Source organism: Monodelphis domestica, chromosome 3, assembly GCF_027887165.1.
Source record: "Monodelphis domestica isolate mMonDom1 chromosome 3, mMonDom1.pri, whole genome shotgun sequence".
NCBI lineage: Eukaryota > Metazoa > Chordata > Mammalia > Didelphimorphia > Didelphidae > Monodelphis > Monodelphis domestica.
In genome coordinates, this window is record NC_077229.1 from 289736449 (window position 1) to 289759221 (window position 22773).

General features: G+C 34.5%; 1 protein-coding gene across 8 annotated transcripts in view; it reads left to right on the forward strand.

Moving 5' to 3' along the window:
* The window catches only part of ASXL3 (ASXL transcriptional regulator 3), a 245000-nt gene that overhangs the window by 86244 nt on the left and 135983 nt on the right, over positions 1 to 22773 (forward strand). For 3 of the 8 annotated variants that reach the window (XM_056823860.1, XM_056823861.1, XM_016431543.2), the window contains one exon: positions 12339 to 12550. The exons of 4 other annotated variants lie outside the window; for them this stretch is intronic. The gene's annotated coding sequence lies outside the window, so the exon portion shown is untranslated. The remainder of the gene's footprint in view (positions 1 to 12338; positions 12551 to 22773) is intronic. One more of the 8 variants, XM_056823862.1, reaches the window with a different exon arrangement.

The following is a 22773-nucleotide window of genomic DNA, read 5'->3' on the forward strand; positions in this document are numbered from 1 at the left end:
CACCCTACATCTTTCACAAGGTCTTTATGTTTACCAAAAAACCATTTTATTTACCTAGACTGCTCAAATCCCATCTGGAAGTTATTTCTTCCTACACATATTTTAATTTTTATTAGACCAAAATCCTTTTCCTACTCTCTTCAGTTACCAAAAATGTTCATGTAGGACAAAAGCAATAGTTTAAATCCTTTCCCATTAAATTTCTTCTTTATATAGATAATTTTTCTCTCCCTTTCAGTGCTATACTCTTCTATATGAAAAGGAAAATAATGATCATTTGTGAGGATTAGCCTGGGGATACCATAGAATACAAGAACCACCATAATATATTTCATAGTCGGAAAAGTAGACTGGGGTCTGATTGTAAATTAGTGCCTTAAAAGCTAAACAGAGGAATTTTGATCCTGAAAACAGTGGGTGCTCTAGATACTCCCTCTGGCCACCAAAGCTCTATATTCATGTGCTTGCCCCTGCACAGCAGAACTACCAGGCTTCCAAGGACTGTGATTGATTGGATCATGTTTGAGCACTCTCTTAGGCTAACTGGGCTCCATAGCAGTTGCTTTGCCCTGATTGCCTTGGAGAGCTAAATGGCCTCCTCTTGGGCCACCCAAACAAACTCCACAGTAGTCAGCTAGCCTATGCTCAATCACTCCCTAACCACTTCCAGCTATAGTAGCTACTGTGAAGTCCTGGGACAGTTGCATCCTCCCCCTCCCACCAACCCCCAACTACTAAAGTTATCTCAGATAACTTTCCTGACATTAATTACCTATCATAGTAATTCTGACACCCTCCCCCCCCCCCCCCCCCCCCCCCGCCTTTGGCCTTTGGTCAAACCTTGTTCTTGACTTCTTGATTGTGACTGCTCCCTTGCTTCCAACTCACTCAGGGACCCCAGTGAAGTTGATTGAATAGAGGAAGTAAAATGGTTTGACCTGAACTTTAGAAAAACCTTTTTAGCAGCTGTGTGACAGTAGGATTGGATTGGGAAAAGCCTTGAGACAGAAGGATTACTTAGGAGGCTATTGCAATAATCCATTGTAAAGCTGAGAAAGTCCTGAAGTAGAGTGTTGCCTGTTTTAGTACAGAGAAAAATATGGATGCAAGAGATGTATAAGTGGGAACAAGAAGATTTGGAAATTACATAGACATTTTAATTGAGGAAATGTGAGTAGTTGACATAATGCTGAGTTTTGAAACCAAGGGACCCAAAGAATGGTGGGACCCTCAGTTTTGGAGGAAAATCTAATAAGTTGTAGTTTGAGTATATTAGGTTTATGATTCCTAATAATCAGACAGTTTGCAATATTCAATAGACTATGGGAGATGTGTAATTGAACCTTTAGAGAGAAACTAGACTTTTACATAGATTTAAGTGGGAGAGAACTGATTATTTTCTTTGTTTGCATTTCTCAGGAATTGGAAATTGCTATAAATTGGGGACTTTTATTTTTTGTTCATTGTCTATGCTTGTGTTAATAATTCAGATTAAATTTAGAAGTGAGCAACTGTTGAGAACAAAGAATGATAATTTTGTTCACAAAAAGTTAGATTGGAATAAGTGTTGCGAAAAAGCCTGTTCAAGGTCAGTATTGGCTATGTGTTGTTAGATATATTATATATCTATGCACACATGTATTCTCACATTCATTTGTATTTGAGGAGGAACCACAGACCTGTAATTTTATTGATGTAATGTATTTTTGCTGAACAGATTTCATCCACTAGTATAGATGAGCAACTGCTTTCAACTCATAGTCTTAGAGAGTGGTCTGGGACAGTGGTCACAAAGCCATTATATGTCAGAGACTTGAACTCATATTCTTGCTTGTTTTCTTTTCAGTGTACCATGTCTTCCCTCTTGTTGATCCACCAAAATTTTTAATGACTTTTGATACTGGATGGGACAAGAAATTCAGATTTCTACTTTTTCCATGACTATGACTATATAGCTCAGATTTCCTAGTCACTATGGGTGTTATGTTTTGTTAAAGTTTTTATTTATTTATTGGTTGTTGTTGTTATTTAAAATATATTGAGCACTTAAATAATGGTAGACAATAAGTTGGGCTGAGGTATTATCACAACTTCATGCTCAACTTTTGGCTCCTTTGGACATAGTCATGCTTCAGGCCATTAGGCAGATTTAAATTTAGACTATCAAAATTCTGGGAAGGAAAGTATGAGCTTGTGAGACGAAGACATGGGCACATATTGCAGAGTTGTTTATTTGCTGTATAATTTGCCTGTCTCTATGCTATTGGTAAATATAAGATATGAATTATGTGCAGGTTGTGTTCTCAGAACTATGTTACTTCATTTCAATCCAAAATAAATTTTGCCAGAGATATTGTTAGATGTGGTGAGTGGTTCAATTTCCAGTACAATTTTTCCAAACCTCCTTAACTCTTGAAGCCCTGTAGTAGTCTAATATTGGAGATTTGGAACCTAATTACTATGCCTTTCTCTAGAGTTCTAGGTGGAGTGGTAGTTTACTATCTTCTGCTACTGTAATTCTGGCAGCAAGATGAGACTCTTCCTGATACCCTTGCTTGCCAGGGAATAGGTGTTAAGGACCTGGTTTTCCTAATATTAGCAAATAAATGAATATCTTATTGCTTAGAGCAAGTGTTCAGGCAGAGTATTATGGCTAAGGGGTGAATGTGAGTCAGCAAACATTTATTAAGTGTCTTCTATGTGCCAAGCACTGTGCTAACCTTGATATAAAAAGAGGAAGAAGACAGTTCTTGCCATTAAGGAACTCACAATCTAAAGGGGAAGATGACAACCAAATAAGTTATATACAAGAAAATATGGGGATTGAGAGGCTTCCTGTAGAAGATGGGATACTACTTGGGATTTAAATAGGTAGAGATGATGGAGAAGTGCCATCATATCTAAGAGTAGATGGCAGGGAGTAAGGTGTAAGAAGAATTAAAAAGAGAGCAGGCTAGTTTATGAAGAACTTCGAATACCAAATAGGAGATTTTGAAATTTTTCCTGGAGGCAATAGGGAGCCACTTGAGTTTAGTGAGTAGGCATTGGAGGTGGCATGGCACCCGAGGGAAAATATTTTGGAGGCTGAATGAAGGATAGATTAGAGTGGAGAGACTTGAGAGAGGCAGATTCACCAACAAGCTATTACAGAAGTCTAAGCATGAGGTGATAAACCTATCCTAGGATGGAGGCAATATCAGAGGAGAGAAGAGAGTGTTTATTTAGGAGATGGAACAAAGGTAAATAGACAGACCTTCGACATAGACTAGCTATGGTAGGTGAGAGATAGTAATAATATTTAGGTGGTTAGCTTGAGGTACTGAGAGTATGGTGGAAAGTCAATAGTTTATGGTCAGGTAAAGGGGATTTCAGAGTTCTTGAACATGGAAGATCAAGGGTTTGAACATTTTTTTTGTGTGTAGTTGAGGTGGGGTGGAGGAAAGTCTCAGTGAAACTGAATGGTGAGGACATTTGAGGGAGAGAGTCAGTATGGATATTGAAGCCTCCTAAAGTGACTGTGGGAGTTGGGGAAGAAATTTCTCCATGAGAAAGCTTCAATTGTAGCCAAATGCTGAACTCAGAAGGAAAGAGAGTGACTTAGAGACCTATAGACATTAGCTACCAGGGTTTTGTTTGGATGGTGGATATGAATTTCATGAATCTCAAAGAAGTTACTGTGTGAAAGAGGAAGGGGGAGAACCCAGAAGTGTCTATGGGGAAACAAAGTATATTCCTACTCTTCCCCTCCTGCATTTGAGCTGGGAGAAATTAGTGAAAGTGCAGTCAATAATGGAAAGGGTGACCAGGGAAAATGTGAAGTTGGAGTGGGGAATGAAAAGATTTAGAATAAAGGGGGGACATTCCAGGTGGCACAGTGGAAGGAATGGGTGATGTTTGGTTGGGACTTGTGGAAAGGTTGAGCCAAATTGGAACAAGGAATCTGTAGGTAAAGGATTGGGAAGAATGTGTTTTGAATGATGTTCTTCAAGGGTTCATAATCAATGTAATGTGTAGGGATTAGCCAGGTGTGAGAATATTCATTACTGAATGAACTACTCTATTCTTTTCCTGGGGAGACTAGAGATCAGGCCAGAGATAGTGTAGCCAGAGATGGAAGACCCCCCTCTCCTCCATCTTTTCTCCTCCTCTGCCCTCAAGGTATAAGCACAGAAGGAATTGGAAGTGTCAAAGAAAAGTTTGTGCTCCTTTGTTCACAGAGGAGTAGAGGAAGGAGATGCATGGGTGGTGTCTGCATCTGTTGGACTGTAGGCCTATTGAAAATAAATTTCTGGTATATGCTCATCGTTTTGTGTGTGTGTGTGTGTGTGTGTGTGAGAGAGAGAGAGAGAGAGAGAGAGAGAGACAGACAGACAGACAGACAGACAGACAGACTTAAGATAAAACTTTTTTTACTACTGTTACTTGTTTTTAAGTCGAATACCTACCTTTTTTAACATAATTTTTTTCAGTTACATATAGAAACAATTTTTGACAATTGTTATCAGATATTTGTAATTCAGATTCTCTCCCTCTCCCCCTTCCCCAGGTGATAGTTTGATGTATGTTATAGCAATGCTATCCCAATGCAATACACTTTTCTATATTTCTTATGTCATGAATGAAGGCACATACATATATATGTACAATAAAAAAATGCATGAAGAAAATAAAGTGAAAAATGAATGTCCACTTTTTTCCCCATGTACCTTGTCACATAGCTTTTCACTTCTTACCTTCTTCTTTGACCTGGAAAGAAACATGGACTCTGATGTTTTCCTTAAAGAATGTTAGGAATAACCAGAATTTTCACCAGAAATCCAGAAGAGTGAGAGGAAGGGGAAGAGGATGAGGCAGAATTTAGGGCATTCATTGTTCTAGTCAAGCTGGACCACTGGTCATTTTCCAGACTGACTGTGCCATCTTCCAGCCCAGTAATTCCATGCCTATAATGTGTTCCCCTCAACTAACCATCAAACCTCAGCTCAGATACCACCTCCTAGGAGATGTTTTTCTTGAAGCTCTCTAGTTTGTGTGTGTGTGTGTGTGTGTGTGTGTGTGTGTGTGTGTGTGTGTGTGCGCGCGGGATCCTCCTGAAGTTACTTGTATATGCATATTCATTTATTTTTCTTTACATAGTATGACTCCTAGTATTTTTGTGTTTATTGTAACATAAGTCCCCCCCCCCCCCCTTCAATGCTATGCATTGTGCCTATTAGGTATCTTGAAAAAAATTAGTTTTTCTCACTCAGGCCTTTAGGCCATCACAGTTTTTATGGGTATAAAGAGGAGGGGAGGAGAGAAGTCTAGGGTAGTGGCAGTGGGGAGGGAAGATGAGTCACTGTGGTCACCAAAATGAATTAACTAGTCTTATGGCCATTTGTTTATGAAGATTTTATATAAGTTCAGTAGATGTAAATTCTAAGCATGTTAGACTTTGTTCTGAATTTTTGAAGAGCTGCTGGCATCAGATTTTTACATGGCATGACTTAAGGTCAAGCTATTCATAGGATTTTATAGTTGGAAGGAATTTTAGTAGTCAAACCCAGGTACAATATGGAATCTATAGCATGAATCCCCTTTACAAAAAGAAATCATAGAATCCCAGAGATAAAAGGGATCTTGAACGACACATGGTAAAATGTCTACCCGAAATTTGAAACTTTTCTACCATTACTATCAGATAATTAGCATGTCCCTTTCCCTTATAAAATGGAGCATGATATTTACTTAGGCAGCCCATTCCATTTTACAGTGGCTCCCATTCAAAGGTATTTCCTTATATATAGTTGAAGCCTGTCTTTCTACAAAGTCCCCCCCACCCCCCGCTTTTCAGTTACTGTATAACTTGTTTTTGTTTTGCTTACTTCAGTTATGCTAGTTCATACAAATTTCCCCAAGTGTCTTTTTCATCATATCCTTTCATTATTTCTTATGCTATGGCATCATTCCATTGCATTCATATATCATAATTTGCTCAGCCATTCCTCTCCTAAAGAACACTAACTTTATTTCCAGTTCTCTGCTATTATAAAAAAAGTTGATTTTTTTTTTCATTTTATATATGGTTCTTTTTTGTTTGATCTCTGGAATATAGCCTAGTTATATTTCATTGGTGAACCTTTCCAAGTTCAAGTGCCCAGAGGGCAAATTCAAGCTGCTTTTGAGCTTGCCCCCACCCCACCCCACCCCACTCCATTACTGGAGAGAGTTTAGAGAGCAGGTACTTGCTTTGGGCAGACAGAGCTATGGGGTGGGGCATGCAAAAAATGACCTCCGGTACCAGGAGGAGGGGGAACAGTGTTGGGACTCTGCAGTATACCATATCTTCACCAATGCTGTTCTAGTAGTAGTAGTAGTAGTTTTGGGTTAAAGGACATAGGCAGTTTAGAGGCTTTATGAGCATGGCTCTAAATTACTTTCCAGAATGACTGGACCAATTCATAGTTCCACGAGAGATGTATTAGTGTACTTATTTTCCCATAGCTCTTCCAAAAATTATTATTAGTGTCTTTTTTTGTCATCTTTCCCAATCTGATGGGTTTGAGGTGGAAATTCAGAATTATGTTTAATACATATATATACACACACATACATACACATATCATTATTTTTATTTTTCCATTAAAGTTTCACAAAATTAGTCTGTTTTTGTGTCCACATTATGTAGTCCACATTAGCTTACATGAGAATGTTTATCTCTTTTTGAGTTTTAAGTTCATTACCTTTTTGTGAGGAATTTAAAAATGTTTCATCTTCATTCTTTTCAACTTGATCATTGATCAGTTTTAATGTCTTTTAAAGTTGTTTTCCTCTATAATATTATTTGTTTAAACTATTCTAGTTATGCTCCGTTTGCTCTATATCAGTTCATAGAGCTTTTCTCAATTTCCCCTGAAACGATTTCATAATTTATGTAGCAATAACAATCCATTATATTCATTAATCATAAGTTGTTAAGCTATTCCCCAATAGGGGAACCTTTTTAGAACCTTTATAGAGAGAGAATCTCTTTTTGCTGTTTAATCATTTTTTTCAGTTGTGTTTGTTTCTTTGTGACCCCATTTGAGGTTTTAGCAAAGATTCTAGAGTAGTTGGCATTTTTATCTCTATCTCATTTTATAGATGGAGAAATTGAGGCAAATAGGGTTAATTGACTTGCCTAAGATTCCACAGCAAGGAAGTGTCTAAGGCCAGATTTAAACTCACATCTTCCTGGCTCCATGTCTGGCACTCTATTCCCTGTGCCAGCTAACTGCTCATAGGGAGAATATATCTACAGATATAGACCTAATCATGGGGTAGCTAGATAGAGGGATCCACAATAACTTTCTGGGCATAGTTCCAAATTGCTTTACAAAATGGTTATACCAACTCACAACTCTACTAAGTGTACTAGTATACTGGTTTTATTCTAGCTTCTCCAACATTTGCCATTTTGCTCTATTCTCATCTCTGCCATTCTTATGTGTGTGAGGTAGAACTTCAGAGTTGCTTTCATGAGCATTTATGTAATTGAGTGATTTTTAGAGCATTTTAATTATAATTGTTGCTATCTTGGATTTCTTTCTTTGAAAACTGTCTATTCATATTTTGCTCTTTTATATAGTTGAGAATAGCATTTAAGTCTTATAAATTTTAATCATTTCCTTATATATCTTGAAGACAAAATCTTTATCAGCAAATCTTGCTGCAAAGATTTCCCTCCCATTTCTATTTCCTATTTAATTTTTACTACATTAGATTTGTTTGTACAACAAACAGAAAAATCATAACTCCTCCACAATTTATTTGACATTTTAATTGAGTTATTGTGATCCAGTAATTATCCATTTTATCTTGGATGATTGTCTCTATCACTTGTTTAGTCATGCATTCTTCCTTAGCAATAAATCTGAAAGGTAATTTCTTGCTTGCTCTTCTAGTTTGTTTACAATATGACTTTTTATATCTAGGTCATGTACCCATTTGGAGTTTATCTTCATGAACAGTTTGACATGTTGCTCTATAACTAATTTCTGTTAGACTACTGTCTTGTTTAACCAGCAATATTTATAAAATAGTAACTGGAGACCTCTGAGTTCATAGCGTTGTTTTAACTGGAATATTTCTGATTATTACTGACTCAGGACATTTTTATATGGTTATTGATAACTTGTATTTTCTATGTGTTCATTTACTTGTATTATATATTTGAAACAGTTCTTCATGTTGTAGATAAGAAACCTTTTCTACAAAAACTTGATACTTTATTTTATGTAAACAGTGTTGTGATATTTTATAAGTATTTCTTGTTCTTGATCTCTTACCCTATTCATAGTTTTGAAAGGTATTATTTTTGCTGACTCCTAATTTGTTTCTCGTATAACCTTTTATATCTAAGCTGTTTGTCTATTTATAACTAAGCTTGGTATTATCTAAAATATTGGTCTGGACCTAATTTCTGCCAAATTTACTTTTCACTTTCACCTATAGTTTTTGTCAAATACTGTGTCCTTCCCCCCCAGTAATTGAGATCTTTGTTTATTAAATAGTCTCATTAGTGTGTTCATTCATTTTGTATAGTGCATATCTAATCTTTCAATTAATTGACCTCTACCCTCCATTTGAAATGGTAGAAAGTTGCTATCAAAAGTAAAAATTTTCATATCAAAAGATCTTTGTTTTTGAAACTGTTAGTATTCCTTCCATGCTGAAAATCATAATTTCCCCCACATTTTAGTTTTTCGTTGAATTATTGTAACACCCAGTAAGCACATATATTCAGTTCATTGGAAAACCAGCTCTTAAAGCCTAGTTTGGTCAAATCTGCCTGAGTTCATATTCTAGTCGTCCAACCTTTGAGAACTGAGAGATGCTTCTATGCTAATGAGGCATAATGGCAAAATATTTGCAGAAGATTTAAAAGCAGTATTTTATACTTTTCTGGATATCTGGATTTTTTTTCTGAGTACCATGTTTTAAAATTGCAGTAGCACATCCAAAGGAGAATGATGACAGAACTTAAAAAAAACTATACTCTAGAAAAGTTTAACTAAATCAAAGAATCACAGATCTGAAAATATGAAAGGGGCCTCAGAAGCCATCTAATTCAACCCCCTAATGAGGAAACTAAGTCTCAGATAGTTTAAGTAACTTAATAGGTTACATAAATACTAATGGCACAGTTTAACCTAGACAAAAGGAATTGGGGAAGAAATAAAGTCATAGTGACACAGTAAATCTAGAGCCCTGGGGCTGAAGTAAGGAAGATCAGAGTTCAAATCTAGTTGTAGCCACTTAGAAACTGTGTGACTAGCTGTGTAGTAAGTCACTTAACCTGCTTCTCTTTTGAAGCCTATAACTCATTCCTGAATGAATATCTAACATACCAGACAGCACTTCAGCATTATGCTAGGGGCCATTTTAAACAGGGATATCAAAAAAGTACAAAAATGCAAAAAATGTAGCACTAAATGGACCATACACACACATACACCGCCCTCCCCCCAAAAACCACTTGTTTACAGTTCTTAAGTTGAAACAAGAAGGGGTACAGTGTTGTTAGTTCATCCTCAGGTGGGAATGTGCTTATTGGGTGATTCATTTTTTGCATTCTGTGCATGTCTGAAAATGATTTTGAAAACCCTGGGTGTATTGATTTTAAGGTTACAAATAAACATTAGTGAATAGATGAATCTGAAAATATGGAATCAACAAATAATAAAGAGTGATTGTATTTATAAAGAGTTTAGTGCTCGGCACATAGTAAGTGCTATATAAATTCTTATTTTTAATACTGTCAAGATTTGTTTCGCTTGTCCCCAGAGGACAGACTGAACTAGGATTAAAAAGAAAAAAAAATAAATCTGACAGATTCTAGTCAATATATGATTGATGTTTCTTACAGTTACCTAAAATAGGTCACTATTAGAAATGAAAACTATAGAGAAGCAAATTTTGGATATAAAAATGTTTCCAAAGATTTGGACATCTTAAAAATTTTAATGGGCTATTTTGTGTCTTAGGAGTTGTTTACTGGTGGTCTGCAAGTATAGTCTGAATTGTTCTTTTTCTTCTTTGTAGCATGTGTCAGCTTTAGGATACATTACATATAACTTATGAGATCCATTCCACCTTAAAAGTTTTATAATTCTAATAATATATGAATAATGTAGTAGTCCATTTGATTTGGGTACTGATAGAATTTTCCTAGTTTCCCTAAATAATTTCTGTATACTTTTCACGGCTTGAAGATTACACTGCATGCATAAATCATATAATCCATTTATGAGTCTTGTTTTACATGTAATCTGGGATGTTATAAAATTAGTGAAGAATTGACAAAAGCTGTGTTTTTTTTTAATTGATCTTTGGAAATTAAAGACTGCTTACATTTTCGCATTAACAGAATGGTTAAGTTAGAAAAAATTCCTCATAGTAGAGACTTAATATTATATCTAATGAACATTTCTTAACTTTTTTCTTTTAATGAAAGCTTAGCTTAAATGTCAGTAGTATGAGCAGTTTTACTAATATATGGATGATTAAAAGAGGCATTTCTATTTAAGTGAAGTGGTATTTCCATGTATTAGTCTTACAAATACCTATATGCTTAGAGCAAATAATAATTTACTTAGACTGTCTTATATAAGTCAAATAAACAAACATTTATTAAAAGTTTGTGCCAGGCTAGGTGGCACAGTGTATGTAGCACCAAACTTGGGAGTTAGGAAGACTTGAATTCAAATCTAGGCTGAGATACTTTCTAGTTGTGTGACCTTGAGCTATTCATTTAACCTTGTTTGCTTCAGGTTCCTCATATGTAAAATGAGAAGGAAAAGGAAATTTCAAACCACTCTGGTATCTTTGCAGAAACAACAACAACCACCACCGCCACCTCCAAATCAGGTCACAAAGAATTGGACACAACTGAAATAACTGAATGACAATGATGTGCTAAGCACTACTCAAAGCTCCAGAGATGAGGGGGGAGGTTGTGGGAGGGAGGTGGACAGACAGACAGAGATGGAGAGATGGACAGAGATGGAGATGGAGACAGAGACAGAGAAGGCAACACCAGCCCCTTCCTAAAGGAACTTGGTATAATGAGATGAGGGAGAGAAAAATAATTTGAAAATACCTAACTTTTATATCAGACAGACAGACAGACAGACACACACACACACATACACACACACTATGCATATACATGCATGCATTATGGGAAGTTGAAAAGTTTCTTATGCAAAGGGAGATTTTAGCTGATACTTGAAGGGGAATCATTGAAGCCAGGTAAAAGGAGAGGAGAAAATGCCACACATGGGGTACAAGTAATGAAAGTACAAATTGAGAAATTGAGTATTCTGTGTGAGGAACAGTAAGGAAGCCAATGTCCCTGGATCATATTAAAAATAGTATAATAATTCCACTTGCTTGACTTCAAAAATGGAATTTTTTAGAAACAAGGAAACTGATTTTGGTAAACTTGTACATTTTTATTTGTAATTTGTAACATAGTATTGGTTTCAGAATATAAGCAAATAGATTTTTAAAAATCTAGTAATTTATGATAAAGAAGAGGGTAGGAAAACTTGAAAAATAATGAATTCTCTGGTTCAAATAGATTCTTTCTTACCAACTAGAATTACAGTCTTCAACTCTAAAAAACTATCTTATTAGAGAAGTAAAAAAAAGAGATACTAGATCATATTTATTTTTTCTAGTTATTAGTTTTCTTTTGTCCTTAGGTATATATGTGGCCTTGGGGCTAGTTTAAAATTTTGAATTTATTATAAAACTAGAATTACCTGGCTAATATATATGACAAAAGAGTTAACCCAATCTGTTGAGATTTGGTTATTAGTGAGTTAGACAATTGTAGGCAAAATTGTAGCAATAAAAAAGATAAAATGGATGACAGTGTTATAGAACTGGATTCTCTTCATAGAGCTGGAGAAAAGTTCCCATTATTTCATTACATTTTAATTCCTTGATATACTCCTTTTCCTTTTTGGTAAGATTCTGGACAAGTGCTTATTTGTACATTGTGATGGTTCTGAGTGCCCTAGGTTCCATATTAGGCAATATTGACCTTGATCACTACTAATATTACTTATCTGTCTCATTTTCTTTCATTTCATCCTTGTCTCACTACAATAGTATTTTTGATCTTTGGTCATCTTCATTAGAGAACAGAGTAGGTAATACTAAAATTTACCTACAATGTTCATAAAAGTGTCTCATTGCAGTAATTTCAGTGAGAAATTTATATAGTATTGATTAAGCTGCAGAATTGTGACAAAGTAGCACAGTGGTTTGTGGGAGTTTTATTATATATATACATATATAATATTTTCTAGTCTGGTTTCAGAACCCAGCGTGGCTTGGAGACAGCGTTGGTGTGTTTGAAGGATGATCCTCCTCGAGTGCTGGATTTGAGACAACTTTCCATGCTGATTATATTAGAGCCTCAGCTGCTTTCGTGTTGGTCATGAGGTGATGCTGAACCGAATGCTTGAACTAGCTCAAGTGGATGGGATTACATTGGAGTGGTTCCGTTCATTCTTTCCGGGTAGGTATCAGTTAGTAGTGATGGGTGAAAATTGACACTGAGGGACCTCCTATGTGGAACCCCCATAGTGGTCAATTATTCTACCATTCATGTTTAGTGGGTGTGAGAAGTCCCTTGGGGAAAAACAAAAGGCAGTGTGATTCGAATGATCAGAGTATGCTGAGGATGTTTCTTAGATTGAAGTTGTTCAATCTCTATCTTCTGTTCTGCCATTATTTAAAGAAGTAGATTAGATCTGAAGTTTAGAAGACAAAAAAGAGTGTGGTGGGAAAGAGGAGAAATTCAGGAGCCCCTTGTATGCTGAGTAGTTGATCTAACAGGCCCTATATAGGTGTTGATCAGTTATTGATACTGTGTTTATTTTTTAACTATGAACAAATCTTAATTTGAGAATCAGATTTCAGTATTAGTTAGAAATGCCCACTCTTTCAAAGAAATCATATGTAGATTGTCATTCTTGGTCAGGCAATGGTATAATTAAACATTTACAACAGATTTTAAGGAGAGTTACTGATTTCAACTAATGGTTTACATTTTATTCATGGAGAGCACCTGTTTTTCTTTTTTATTAACATTATTTTAACTAATCATAGGACACCTTTAAGAGGTACACAGTATACATAATACTGCTTTTCTTTTTTTCTTCAAAAGTGCTTGAGTATTTTAGGTTTGTGCAGTTAGAACTTTTTCATTTTGGTGCTTTTCACTAGTGATATTGTGTCCGTTCTGGAATGTTGCCCAGATAGATAAATTAATTAGGTATCTAAAAACTGGTTGATCATCAGACTCTTGAGAGATTTTGACATGTGTAGTAATAGAATAGGTATATAATTCCTCAAAAAGTATACTCCTATGACATGAATTTGTAAATATTGTTATCTGGGACTAAAGATAAGGCTACCTTAGATCATATTAGGTACTATCTTAATTTATTTCATTTTTAGGAATAAAAAAAGGGGAGCGTGTATATACAGTAACATTTATAGGTAGAAGAAACTTTAGAAAGCATAGTAGTTAAATATGTCACTTTCTTTTAAAAGATGAAATGGAGGCCCCAAATGAAATAAGTAGCAGAACCATAATTCATCAGGGTCTTCTGATTTCAAATTGAATGTTCTTTCCATGCATCATGGTATTTGCCTGAATTTATAGCCACAAACAAATCAAGCAGAAGATTGTTAGGGATACTTAAAGAGTAACAAGGAAGTAATGATGTGTACTTTATTACAGTGTAATATGATTTAATGTCAAAGAACCAAAGAAATTTTTAAGAAGTCACAACTCTGTTGTAGTGGAACCAGGCACAGAAAGTTAAGAAAACTCATTTCCTAGTTTAGTCTTTAAATGAGTTCCACCTCTCTCAACTTTTCTATCTGTAAGAAGACTGTAGACAATACTTCTTATGATGTCAAAGGAAATTGTGAGGATCAGTGCATTAGGTTGTGGAGGCAGTTACGTATCCTTTGATAATATTATTCAGAAGCCAGATGTCTTTTGTTAATAAAATGCCCTTAATTAAGAAGCCCTTGGACATTATTCTGCAAAGTATTAATGTGAGGTATCTGCAAGTTGAAAGAAATTTTGCTTGGGTTTCTAAACATATGTCAGCATATAAGTAAATCTGTGCTTTTTAATAGATCAAAGCCAAATTTATATCAGAACCATTCTTTCCCATCTTGGAAGCATAATCAGTTTGACTGGAATATAATTTTGTATTTCCTATTTGCATTGATTAGTATCTTCATGATACTGTTCTCTAATGCAACTTCATTTCAGGGGAAGATGGGGGAAATGTTTTCTTCATTTATGAATTGAGTTGTTTATCCTGAGGTGAATGGCAACTGCCATATGTGGTAATTGCTATAGTTGTGCTATTATGTTTTGCTGTTAATAATTATCGTCATGATAGCTCTGTGATTGGACAGGTTTCCAACTTGGTTGTTATCCTTTATCAGTAGTTCTTGAAATAATGTTCAAAACTAAGAACAACAAAAAGTTTAAAAATAACTTGTGTTCCTGGCCTGGTTGTGTGAAATTTTGACTCTGTGGAAATAGGTGATGGGTGGATCGAGGAATTGTTTCCTGAAAATTTAAGTGGCACCGTAAAACTTTCAAGAACATTAATTTATGAGAAATGAATGTGTTGGAGTTCTGCTTGCTTAAATGAGATGAATGCCAAATGGCAGGCAGCCATGATATTTTAGTGGAACATTTTTAAACATTGGAAAATGAAGGAAGACAGAAGAACATCTCTCTTTTCTTTATATAAATGGAAAAAATGGGAGGGGAAATCTTTAGAATCTAAATTAACATTCTGATAATTGGCATTATAATACCAGTACTGTAGGATTTAAAACTGGACTGTAACAGATTTTCCTCTGCCTTTGACATGTTTTCCTATTCAATTTCTTACCCAGATTTAGTGTCTATATATTATTTTCCTATTAGTTATTTGGTTTGTTCTCCAGAGGTCCTTTGTATCTGATTGGAACACCAATTGTGCTATAACACTGTTGAAGAAATTTCATGTTGCCTAAAGATTTATTTGTGTGCACTTTCACCAAGAAAATGTTAATTTATTTCTGTCAGCTACTATATTTAGCTTCTCAAACAGCATTACTTCTAGAATTTATTAACAATGTATATGTATTTTTGTAATTTTATTATTATACCAGCTTTGCAGAAATCTCATTCAGACCTCAGATTTTGCATTGGTCCTAAACATCTACAAATCTGATTTACTGTGATTCCTATATCTCTATGACAGGAAAACTCCCAGGGCCATATTCCTCTCTGAATTTATTTTAACTACTCTCTGATAACGAATTACTCCACTCTCCCTTTCCTTCCCCTTGTCCAAGATTCTTCCATTTCTTCTTCTCCTTTCTCTTCCTTCTTTTATTGATGCCTTCCAATTTTTTAAATTTCTGAACATACCACTCCAAGTAGCCTTTCCTTGTAACAACAACAAAAATCAAACAAACCAAAATTTCACTTAAGCAAAGCCGACTGACATATGGACTACATCTGACAGTACATTCAGTTTTATCCTTAGTCCCCCCAGCTCTCCAACTAAAGAGGTTTTTCTCTGAAATCAAGATGGATTATTATAATTAAATAATGTTTACCAATAGCCTTTTTGTTTATACTGTATTAATTTAGTTTATATTTTTCTGGTTCTACTTAATTTCATCTGCATTTAATTCATATCTTGTTTCTCTGAATTTTGTATACTCGCCATTCCTACAGTGCAATATCTCATTAACATTTATATGCCATATTTTATTTCACTAAATTGATGGTTACCCAATTTGTTTTTTTGCTATAAAAAATGAATTGCTGTAAATATTTTGATAAACCATTAGATTGTGAGTTTCTTGTGGCCAAGGGCTATCTTTTGTCTCTTTTTGTATCCCCAGACTTGGTGCAATGAATGACCCATAGTAGGTGCTTAGTAGATGTTTATTGATTGATTGATATATGGTACTTCTCTGTCTTGTATTCTTTTAGGGTATTTTTTATCATTGGGATTTCTGGCTCAACCGGTGTTGACATTTTAATTTTTTTGCATAATTCCCAAATTTCCCCCCTGGATTCACAGCTTCTTCAAAGGTATATTAGTGTGACTCTTCTCAGAATCTTTCCAACACTGACTGTTTTACTATATCTTTATCTCTTTAGTTTTATTTTCGTGGCTATATCTGTTAGAAACAAGTTTAGGACAAGGGAGAATGGATGGATAGTAGCATAATTCATGTTCCTAATTGAGTATTTTGCTTGGCTTTTTCTATGCTTTTAGTGAATAATATTCCAGTCATAAGAAAGTCAGATGTGATCGTTGTTTTTCATGAAAGAATTAAGGCAGAAGACCCTGAATGAAGAATTTACTAGTCTTGACAACAAGAGACACAAAATATAGTTTGCAAAATTCAGAAAGTAGTCTTTTTCCCTAAAATAGCTATTCTTCAATATCTGTCTGAATATACATGTTCAAAATCAGTTACTCAGACACATGTGATGGTGGTAACAGTAGGTGATAGCATTTGTTATCAAATTAACGTTAAATATTTTCTCGATACAAAACAGTGAAGGAAAGGAAATTTGGGCTTACAACAGACCTAAAGTGTGACCTCTTAGCTTTAAGGCTGATTTATAATGGTTAGTTTAATTATCCTTGGATTTGATCACCTTTATCAGAGGTTTGAAAGAATCAATATTTTCTCTCTGTAGCCAGCAAAATGTTGGAATCCTTTACCTTCTAAAGCTTCTTAGAACTATGCTGAGGTGAGAAATTTTCAATTTTCTTATCAGTGAATCCCCAACATCACTGTGGGAAGAAAACAATTCAGGAGTAAGATTGTGCATAATAGAATTTTTGATGCTGTTTAGGGTTAACTAAAGATGCATTCTACATCTTTGATTTGTATCATCCTTCCTATTTTCTTTTAACTACTAGTTGTGTAGGTTAGACTACAATATGGTGCATATAAAATATTATTAAATTAGGATTTAGGAGATGGGTTCAAATCCCAATTTTGCAGCTAACTGGCTATGTGTCCTTGTGGAAAGTACTTTGAAAGTTTTCTTTCCTCATCTGTAATGTTTAAAAGAATTAGATTTTATTTCCAAATTCCTTTTCAGTTCTAAACATTTTTAAATATATAAAGAACACATAATTTATTATTTAAGTACTTTTAAAGGATATTTTTCTTTGTGTAATTTTCTATATAGCTTGTTTTGAAAGGGATTTTATCTCTTTGAATTGTGGTATGCATGTGTTCAGGAACAAATAATTTCACAGTAGGATCTCTTTCAGTGTGTGTGTGTGTGTGTGTGTCTGTGTGTGTGTGTGTGTGTGTGTGTGTGTGTAAAATATCATATCTTGAGGTCAATGTTGTGTAGACATCTTAAATTCAGCATGAGCAAAAGTCAACTCATTTTCTTTTCACTTCAAGTTCTTTCCTCTTTATATCTCTGGTACTCTGTCAGTGTAGGCTATCCTCTCCCAGTCACCCAGGTCTGTAGTTTAGGCTTCTCCCTCAACTCCTCACTCTCTCTTCCTTATGTTTCCAATGCAGTGCTAAATTCTTGCACATTCCTACATTGCTGACACTGCAGATGATGCAAGCCTCACCAATCTCACCTGCGGACTATTACAGTAGCTTCTGGTTAGTCATTTTCCTCAAATCTTTCCATTTCAGTGTGGATGTGACCATCTCATTCCTATTCAGTAAACTAATAGCAAAGTTTCACCTCCAAGATCAAATTTTAAAAATCCTTTGTTGGGTATCTTAAAGTCCTTCATAACCTGGCCTCTTCCAAACTTTCTAGTCTTTTTATACTTTATGTGATCTAGTGACACTAACCTTGCTTTTCCTTCTAATTGACTCTCCATCTCTTGTGAGTTTTCACCAGCTTTCTTTCATACCTAGAATATTTTCCATCCTTGTCTCTGTTTCCTGAATTCCTTGGTTTCTTTCAATTCTCAGCTAAATTCTGACTTGTGCAAGAAGCCTTACTTCTTGGGCTATCACCACCAGCACCTGGCTTAGTGTTTGGCACATAGATTTAATGTTTTGTCGTCCTGGTTTGACTTGCTAGGTGGTGGTGGAACAGATGTGGTTTTGAATAGATCCTATGGACCAAGTTAAGATTGAGCTTTTCAGTAAACCTTAAGAAATACATTTCTGTGATCCTGGCACATACAGAGGCTACAGGCAACCATTTTCTCTTACTGCCTGATTGCTGTAGCCTGAATCTTCCCAAAGTTTCTGACACATCTTAATTATAACATTTTCTTAAATAAAAATAGCATTCACATGACACCAGTAATTTGAATTTTTCAGTTCCTCATACATAATACTAATTAAGAACAGTAATATGCTAGGCCATACTAATATAATGTTTTAAGTTTTACTATATACCTTAAGAGAAACCTGTGAGGAAGGTGGTGAATTAATTGAATTGTGCCATTTTACATCTGAGGAAATGGTATCTCAGGTTAATTGACTTGGCCATGGTGATAGTTCTAACAGTTGGGAAAATTAGGACATGTACTTGAGTCTCTCAGCTTTAAGTCACTTGTCTTTATTGTATTTAATCAACTGAGTTGATGAAATCACTTGTTTTTGTTTATATTTCTTGATAGGGTAGAGATGTTAAGTCTTTATAAATTATTTGGAGAAATGTTTTAGAGAATAGTTCAGTAAAGAGAAGTAAAGGCAGGCATTTAATGATCGACACAGTCTTGTGTATTTTGTTTTCCCTTTGTCATTCTTTTAGAAATATAGAATGTGTTTGTGTTAATATCATGTGTGTGAAAATCCAGAAAATTTGAAAGGATATCTTTTCTTTCATTGAGACATGATATCTTTTCTTTCATTGAGACATGTACTGGAGAAATCTTTAGAGAGAGGGCTCTGATATAGTGAATTTACATTATTAAATTCAATTCCAAAATATTTATCAAGCAACAATACTATATGCATATTTATTTATTATTAGATTGGGGTAGATACAGACTTTCTAGTATGCATAAAATTCAAAGATTGTGAGTATTCTCCTTAACAGGAGTTTGCTCTAAGAGGTCACCTTTGTAAATTTATTTTGTAGGAAAAATAATCTGCGTACAAAGAGAATACAAATAGGGTTAGGTGATGTAATTTATCTGTAAGTATAATTAGAAGGACCCTAAAGAGGATAGAGAACTTTCTATGCTGTGCATCATAAATATATCACACTGAATTTTTAGAATGATGTTCCATTATATTTGAAGAAATTACATCTCAGCTATTTCTCAATAAGATAACGTATCCCTCAATATAATTTTAAATTGTGGGGTTTTTTTTTAATGTTTGTCTACTATGGACTAAGATATCCAAGATTCTAACCTACAGGGGTTAGTCAGCTGTGATAGCTCTAGTGGTGGATGAGTTAATAACTATAGCATCCATAATGAGGGCAAGCTCACAGTGTTTCTGATGTCTACATTAAGAACTCACTTGTTTTGGTATAGTGCATGCAATACTATCTTTGTGGTTAAGAATACTTGATTTCACATCTTTAGGAGCTATATGACCCAGAGCAAATCATTTAACCTCTTTGTGCTCCAGGTAGAATTCTATCTTATTGGTATCAGTGGAGTGAAGTTCTATCTCTGGAATTGGACATATAGAAGAAATTACAGATCAAGACAAAAAGACAACACTACTAAATCCAAATAACACACTAAAGGAATATGATAGGATGGATTTAAATAAACTAGTCATTTATCTTATTTACATAATTGATTTTTTAAAAATTTGCAAGAGTTTTGACTCCATTTCACTAAGATCATGAAATCCCGGAAACAGGAATTCTAGTTCTCAGCTTTATAATCTCTTAAGCAGCTTTATCCTTGAAACACTGCCTTAGGGCTTAGGACTTTCAATGTTTACTTGATAAAATCTGCTGATCCAAAGAATAGCTAGTCAGCTCAAAGCTCTTTCCTTTTCTAAGATCTTAGTACTAATTACTTACTAGTAAAATCTATTCTATTAAGTCCTTTGTTGACATTTTTTTTTCTTTCTGAGGGCTGGGGAAGTGTCATATATATATATATATATATATATATACATATATATATATATATATTTTTTTTTTTTTTAATCCTTACCTTCCGTCTTGGAATCAATACTGGGTATTGGTTCTAAGGCAGAAGAGTGGTAAAGGCTAGGCAATGGGGGTTAAGTGACTTGTCCCGGGTCACACAGTTGGGACGTGTCTGAGGGCAGATTTGAACCCAGGACCTCCCATCTCTGGGCCTACATTAAAAGTACTTAATAAATATTGTTTGTGGATTGAGCACTAGTCTGCTATCCCTAGGTGCCCATAAGCAAGATCTTTAACCTCTTTGATTAAGGGAACTGAGACATTCTCTGTGCCAGGGACAGTGCTAAGTGCTTTGCAAATATTGCCTCCCTTGATCTTCACAAACAGCTTTGTGAGGTAGTTATTATTATTATCTCCATTTTACAGTTTAAGAAATTGAGGCAACCTTTCAGGTTAGATAACTTTTCCGTAGTCACACAGCTAGTAAATGCCTGAGGCACAATTTTAACTCTAGTCCTCCTGACTACTGGCACAGTACTCTTATTCATTGTACTACCTAGCAACCCTAGCTCAATTTGGACTTTAAATTCTTTATCTGTAGTATAAGGATAATTATATGGCAACTTTTTTTTTTCTTTTGAGGAAAGAATTTGGTTACTTAAAAGTAATTATTTAGTATTTATTCTAGTACTGTGCTAAAGATTATAGAAATGATTGTTGTTATTATTGTAAGGACATGATTGGTGGATTATCCTTTAAATCTCTACTGTCATTATTGAAAGAATGTATGTGTAGAACCATGATAAAATTGTTGCTTCCTTTTTATCTGAAAATGGATATTCCAATAAAAATCTATAATTGGATTGCTAGTGAAAAAAATTATTGAGCAGTATTGGGATTTATTTCCTCTACTGTACAAGAATTGATAAAGTTGACAATTTGGATAAGGTTCATCAGTGTAATTGACAATATTTTGATCTAATATTAATACTTTTATTATAATGAATTGAAATAAGAAATATTGCATTATTTATCCTTTGTTCACTTCTAGGTAAATTTTAAATATATTTTTCCTTTAATTTCTTATAATTTGTTAAAATTTTTTTCTATTTTTCAGTTGCTTCAAAGATTGCATATAATTTTAAGACCCAGATGTTTCATTGGAAAGTCACTTTTGCATTAGAACTTAACACAAAAGAAATCCTCATAAAAATAACTCATTTTTCCTTTTGGATTAATTATGGTAGAATGTTAATTCCATATTAATTTTGCCTTGTCAACTTGTATTTGTCAGGGTCTACTCCCTCTAAAACCCCATAGCAATTGGTACATGCAAAAACAATACAAACTAATATTAATATTAGTCCAAGAAAAAACCATCATTGGAAAGATTAATTTACTGCCAGGAAAAAAAATCATCATAATGCTTCTCATAGTCAAACATAATTTTATTTAACCTTACAAATGACAGTTTAATCCTAGTATTGCAAATACTCTGAAGTTGATTAAATTTTTAAAAAAGATTTACAATCTCCTACAAAGGGGATATATATATATATATATATATATGTTATATATATACACACACGTATGTGTGTATATAATATGTGTGTATATAAAATACTATAATTTAGCTCTCTCTGTCACATTTTCTTATCACATTGTAATACAATGTAATCCATATTTGTTAAACTTGGTTTCACTGTTGCTGTCATTTTATTACAAGTTGCATTATTTGCTAGAGGAAATTTGAAGCTCTTCTCCAAGATTATAGCTCCTCTTGTTCTATCATCCTTACTCCTTACCTTTTCTTTTTGCCACAGCATTATTTCATGTTATTAGTAACTTTTCATATTCTAATTCAGTGCCTGAGAGTCAAATTCATGGAATAGGAAATTTCTTTAGTTAATTAAAAAAAATATGTGTGTGTGTGTGTGTATATATATATATATATATATATTTGTTAGGAAATAAATAAATAAATCCTAAGAAAATGCCTTGAAGGTCCAAGAAAAGCTCATAGCATCTCCTCTACATTGTTAATATTTAGTAGGCAGCTAATATGAATATCAGTCTTGTGGTGTGTTGTATAGAGAGCTATTCTCAGGGCCAAGAATGGTTTAAGTTCTATTTCTTTGCTTATTGCCTGTGTGATTGTGAGGAAGTCACTTTAATCTTTTAGTGTTTTAGGTAGTTCTTGAATAAAAGAAGTCAAAAAGAATGCAGGTTGCTACCAAATGATAACTTCAGTATATAAGAATTAATATGGTATAAAAACTCAAAAAGGATCAGTCCAGTTTTTAGTTCAGATGACTGTAAGTGGTTTAATAGAAGTCTATCTAGATATTAGCTTATTCTCTCACCAGGCTACAGTCAGGGTTTCTCCACCATGTCCCAGAAACCTTTTTATGCTTGAAGATCACTTTGTCTCTGCGATTCACACACCTTCACTCCAGTACCTTCTACTCTCCCCTGCCCTCTTTCAGTTTCCTTCATCTTCCCCCATTAGATACAAGCTCCTTGAGGTCAAGGACTCTCATTTTGCTTTCTTTTATTCCTAGCATGGTATGTCTGATAAAAGTAAGCACTCAATAAATCTTTGTTGACTGGTTTTTAGCTGTCTTGAGAGAATA